Source organism: Crocuta crocuta, unplaced genomic scaffold (genome assembly GCF_008692635.1).
Source record: "Crocuta crocuta isolate KB4526 unplaced genomic scaffold, BGI_CrCroc_1.0 scaffold489, whole genome shotgun sequence".
Classification (NCBI taxonomy): domain Eukaryota; kingdom Metazoa; phylum Chordata; class Mammalia; order Carnivora; family Hyaenidae; genus Crocuta; species Crocuta crocuta.
Window position 1 is genome coordinate 1,050,360 of NW_027531874.1, and position 6,000 is coordinate 1,056,359.

General features: G+C 45.2%; 1 protein-coding gene across 5 annotated transcripts in view; it reads right to left on the reverse strand.

Annotated features, from left to right (window-relative positions):
• The window catches only part of CNTN4 (contactin 4), a 902,287-nt gene extending 896,858 nt beyond the window's left edge, over positions 1 to 5,429 (reverse strand). For 4 of the 5 annotated variants that reach the window (XM_077772904.1, XM_077772907.1, XM_077772906.1 and 1 more), the window contains exons 1-2: positions 5,383 to 5,428; positions 4,975 to 5,184 (exon numbers count right to left, since the gene is read on the reverse strand). The gene's annotated coding sequence lies outside the window, so the exon portion shown is untranslated. Of the gene's footprint in view, positions 1 to 4,974; positions 5,185 to 5,382 lie in introns of all 5 variants that reach the window. The other variant, XM_077772911.1, reaches the window with a different exon arrangement.
• Positions 5,430 to 6,000: the final 571 nt, after the last annotated feature.

Here is a 6,000-nt window from a genome sequence, read left to right on the forward strand (position 1 = left end):
AAGTGTCATTAATTCATTGGGAAGATTCCACAAATATGTACTGAACAAGAAGGGGAAAATGACTTTATAATAGGAAAGTGAATTATCTTGGCAAAAAGTACCTCTCAGTATCAATCACCTCACATTTCTATTGCAGCTACTTGGACACAAAACTGTAAGAGGTATTTTTGCAAAGGACAAATACACAGGAAAGGTGAGAAGAGGCAGAGTCTCTAATATAATTGAGACAAGATAACAGGATGAGAACAAGAGGGATCATTTCCTTTTACAGGATGCTAGGATTACAGGTAGAGGTCCCTTTAGTCATTCTGTAAATACTCAATAAGTTTTGCAAAGCTGAGAAAACAAAGGAAGAATTTCTTTCTTGGGAGCTAGGGATGTTGATGAGGAACAATGCTTTTGATCAAAAGGAAGATGAGGGGAGAATATTTTACCTGTGAATTTGCCTGAAAGAGTATTTGCTTAAGCTAAGATGTTAAGAGAAATTTATCTTTACATTCTGCAGCATAAAAATGGTAGCCAAGGATCCCCACAATGAAAGTTAAAGAAAACGGTTATAATTCATGGCATAGACTCTGAAAATTTATCATAAATGAAAAAGCACTGTCATAGAGAGTTTTATTTTAAACACGTGATCCCAGTAGGTATTCAAGATAAACCTATATTGTATCTAATTACACTTCATTATATTTTAGAGATCATCTTTTTTTCTTCTTTAGGATTTTTTAATTCCCCTACAGCTTTTTTATGTAAACAAATAGAAACAGTAGTCCAATGGCTACAATAAGAAAAGTATTAAGGCAAGAATAAAAAAGTAGTATAATAAAGCTGTTTAGAAAATCAACTCTAGAGCCAAAGGGCTGGTTCAATCCCAGCTCTGCCACTTACTGGCTATGTCAAGCAAATGACTTAATTTCTCCAAACCAAGTTTTATTTATATGACAGAAACAATAATGATACCTATCTAGCAGGGCAAAGTGCTTAGAAAAATATCTCAAAAACTGTAAGTACTACACACGTTCCAACTGCTTCTATTATCTTTCTCCTTATAACTGTCTTGGTTTTTCTGCCATGAAAACCAGGGTTGGAAGAAGGAAAGGGAAGTAACATTTACTGAACATGGAGGGAATGTCACATATAGTAATAGAGAGTCAGAAGTGCTGGCTGTTCCCCCAACAAGGTCTTCTCCCTCCTGGAAACACAATTGTACTACATTCCCCAGCCTCCCTTATAGAAAGATCCACCCACACACAACTGAGTTCTGCCGAACGGAATTCATTCCGTTATAGATAAGCAAAAGTTATATGGAGATTTGCACGTTTGAGGAATTAACATTCTCCAAGTCTTTCTCCTTCCAATGCCTTGATACATGCAGAGAGGCATGGTGACCCTGCTGAAGATGACAGAAGTCTTGGAGGAATGCAGCCAGGATCATCCATTTGGGGACTTACCATGACTGACAACATGTCATATTTGAGGAAATATACTTTTCAGATTCATTTGTTATAGCTATTAACCCAACCTAATACAGCTAAGCTCCATACCTACACTCTCATGTTTAATTCCTACCATGAAGCCTTAAAATAAATGTTATCCAATTTTATAGCTAAGGAAACTAAGACTCAATTAAGTTATGGAACTATCTTGTCCAGTATCATGAATGTATTAAGTGGTAGGGCCACATCCAGGTTAATCTGCTCCAAGGTTTTTTTGATCCTTCCACCCTCCACACAATACTGCAACATGGAAAATGTCTTTCTTTTCCTCACTCTACTTCTTGATTTCCTGACTTTTTAACCACTGAAACTTTAGTCATTAAATTTAAACTTCCTTATTTTTCCATCTGTATTTCCAGTTTGGAAGATCCAGGATGACTCCTCTATCACATTCATCTCTTCGGCCCCATTCCATCCACATATGTGTTCGTGACCAGGAAACAATGCTCTTAACTCATCTGTTACAGGAGACAGGGATTTCTAGCAGTTTTCCAACTGGATACTGTAGCAGAGATGGTGAATGGCAAAGCCAGAGAGAAGAAAAGAAAGGTAAAAACTCCCAAACCATCAGTGATTTCCAAAGTGGGATCTGCAAAGCACTTCACTGGATACATAAAAATATTAAAACTTCAGCCTCATAATTTTTGCCTTACTTATCATTTAGCTTTTTTATGTACATATTTTATAACATAAATATTATATCAACATAACAGAATACGTGTATAACTTATAAATAAATTTTAGTGACTATGGTCAAATCTTCTTCTGATAGTATATAATAAAAAATAAAGACCAGTAAGCCTAGGTAATAAATCTGGTCTCCCTCCTCATACTTAAGATACTGTGTTGTAGAAAATGAAAACAAAACTTTCCACATCTGTGCATACAGACATCTCCCTGATTACCAAATGAAATAAACTAATTAAATTAAAATCATATAAAACCATGTTTTCACACAAGATTAAATTTTTTAAATAAAAAGCAAGATTAAAACTGATGTACATTATGTCAAGGTCTTTGAATATAATAAAGAAGAATCCAACGAGTTAAAACCATTATCAAAGTTGGCAGATTTTGGAACGATAAAGGAGTTTTCTGCTGAAAAGTATAATTATTCAGGTTACCTTTATTTTTAAGAAATAAATTGAAGTAACAGATGTCCTGTGTACCTTTCAGAAGAAAACATCCAACAAAAAGATTTAGTGCTTAGAGGAAAAATAATTAGAAAACCTACTTCTGAATAAAAAAAGAAAGTGAACTAGGTAAAATCAGTGGATGATAAAAAAGCCAACATTATTAGAAAGGGTTGCTCTCTATTGACTCTTAATGTCCCACTGATATGAAATGACTATCAAAAGAGGTGCTGAGCTAACTCAAGGAGACGAAGTCCCTCAAGTTAAAGGAACTAAAAACTGTTTTCATAAAGACTGAAAAATAGGGGCACCTGGGTGGCTCAGTCAGTTAAACATAAAGACTGCAAAATAAAAAATCTGTCTCTGCTGAAATTTTCACATGGCTCTGACCTGCATCCTTAAACAACAGGTCTTTCCCCTTATTAGCCTTAGACCCTAATTTAAAAAGGGAGTTTTTCCATGCTCACCTCCAACCTGGCAGAGTCCACACTGAAAAATAATGAGGTTTATCATCACAATCCCTTCATATCAATCCAGAGCAGGTGAATGTGGTTTAAACAAACAAACAAAAAAATCAGCAGCATTTTATAAGGCAGCAAAAGCAGTATTTCCATGGAATTTGTTTTTGAGCCCTAGCATCCCAACACTCCCAACCTACATTGTGGAGATTCACCCAAGTCTTGAATAAAATCAGGGCTAAAACAGCAAAAATAAAGTTATGGGTGAAATGTGACCTTTCTCATGAATGCCACAAAAATCACCTCGAGGTGTCTGTCTCTATGACACTTTCCTTTTCATCCACTTGGGCAGAGACAGAACAAACTTGCTCATCAGGCCAAATGTAAATGCTTCTGCGTGGACCTGTCTGCTGTAAATAAATCTACTCCACTCCTTAAAGGACATGAACAGTAAATCTCAGAATACAAAAATAAAAGCACATTCCAAATTATTACTGTGTCTAAATAAATCAATTATATGGAATTATTCCTTAAAATATCAAGCTCCCATCACAATAAACTGCAGACTCTTCCCATGCAATTAAAAGACAGTTATTCTGACAAACATGTCCCCGCCCCTACGTTGATTTCAGCAGGAAAACTAGAAAAAGTTCCAGGAGCTCTGCTCCCAGGAGCTCCTTCTTGCAAAGAGACCTCCAGCACACCCCAAGACCCACCACCCCACCTCCACGCAGCCCACCCACCCAAAGTGATCAGTCACACTGATTCGCCCTACACTACCTCCGCAAGCCTTTTCCCTTCAAATCTGGAGACCCCTGCCAGCAACCAACCTCCTTAGCTGCGCGTTGCGCGAAGCTGCCTCCTTGGCTGGGGATCCGCTGTGCTGCAAAAATGTTCTCATGCATCAGACTCCCTGACTGGTTCGGAAAGATTCAGGAGCCCGCTTCCTCTTACCCTCGCCTCCACACCTTTCATAAATAATAGAAGATACGAAGCACAAAGAGCGAAAATGCACGCAGGTTTGGAGCCCTCCTTCCCAGGAGAGTGAGGGTTGGTGTCCGCAGGGTGCCTAGCGCACATCTCGTGGACTTCTGGGTCGAAGGAGGAGACGAGGCGGTTGTCTTTGCCTTTGGAAAGAAACTGCAAATCCCCCTGAAGTTGGTGGAAATTTTTACGCCACCCCCAGATGTTGCCTGGGCAGAGCCTGGATATACCAGGTACGTGTCCCAAGAGCGGGGACCCGGACAGCGTGATTGGCCGCTACACCCCCCGCTCTCAGCACGGAGCCCGGCACACAGCGGGCGCCGCCAAAGTCAGTGTCTGTTCCAACAGGGCTCCTTCCACCACGACTACCGGCTCCTGCCCAACACCAACCCAAGTTCGCCTTTCTCTACCGTGGGCTGCAGAGCTGGGCAATCGGAGCCTGGGGTGTCAACATCGGAAGGAAACTCTCGCCAAGAACCGAGCGCCAGAAGCAAGGGCGCACGGAGAGGGGGCAACAGCCTGAACCAGACGGAGGAGCGGATTCTAACGATGCCCGAAAGCATTACGCGCCCAAGGCTACTTGTTCCGTGGCTGCCTCGCAGCGCAACAAACTTATTTTCTAAAAAGCGTCGCCGTGGGGTGAAGGTGGCGTCGCCGGTGCCCTGCCTCCTCCCGGGCTCCGGGCGCTCCGTTCCGGCTGCGCCTAGCGCGCAGGGCTGCCAGGCGCGGGGCAGTACGGCCCTCAGCCCTTCCAGCCCTGCAGGAGTGGGAGCCCCAGGCAGCCCCTCTCCGCTCGGCAGCCTCCGAGGACCATGCCCTTTCCTCAAAATCCGAGAGCGGGGAAGCCCCGGGTCAGCACTCGCCCAGGCTGAAGCGGACCCTGCCTGCTCGCGCCTCACTTACCTCAGCACCTGAGCGCGGCGCCCGCTCCAGCCTCCGGTGCGACGCGGGCACGGCCCCAGGGTCCCGCTGGAGTGGCGAAAGCTTCCTACTTGCGACCAATCCTGGTTTTGAACCCGGTGCTCCGTCTGGTGCCGCGCTCCCCTCCCTCCCAGCGCTCGCGGCGGCTCCAAAAACCCGGCGCGGCGGAGTTCAGGCAGCCGGCTCCTCAGCCTGGAGGAGGTGGAGACGCGTGGAGAGGAGAGACACGCGGAGGCAGGGAGCCGGCGCGCCGCCGGGCTGCGCATGCTCAGTGCGCGGCCGGAGGAGGCGCGCGCCCGGGTGCAGCACCTGCCCGGCCCTGGCCGGCAGAGAGGACCCTCCCACCCCCCACCCAGCTCTTGCACGCAAAAGTGGGAAAGGGCGCCTCACCTGAACCCGAAACACCTGAAGACAATTAACCCGACTCGGGTGCAGGAGTGTGAAGGATGGGGAGTTAAGAGCAGCGAGGCTGCCTTCCTTTGCTGCCCTAGTGTAGGGGCACAGGGAGGCGCGACGTGCGCGGTACCCAAACCTCAGGCCTCCCGCACACGGGGAATTCGGGGCATCTCCAAGGCGCTCCTGCCAGGGAAACAAACGCTTCTGCGTTGGGGCTGAGAATGGTCGAATCCGGAGGGATGAGACGCAGGGGTAACAACAGTGAACTTGAGAAGCCGGAAGAGGGGGCTTTTGGAAGGTTTTACCTACTTGTCCTTAGGTAGAGGACATTGGCCAGACAGGCAGCGTTAGCGACTCAACTCTCACTCCTACAGTGTGCTTTCAAGCTGGAGGGAGGGGAAGGCGGGGGAGGGGGAAGAAAACAGTGGCCATGAAATAGGTACAAGGATCAATTTTCGGTGTGTGGGGCTGGAGGGGGGGGGACATTGAAAGCTTTGTTTATTCAAAAGCATGTGCTTTGGACAATGACGATACCATGAAATTTCTACAGAATGAATCTAGTATTTTCTCGCAGAAATGGCTCTCTTCACCCCCAGCTCAAAACCTCAGGGT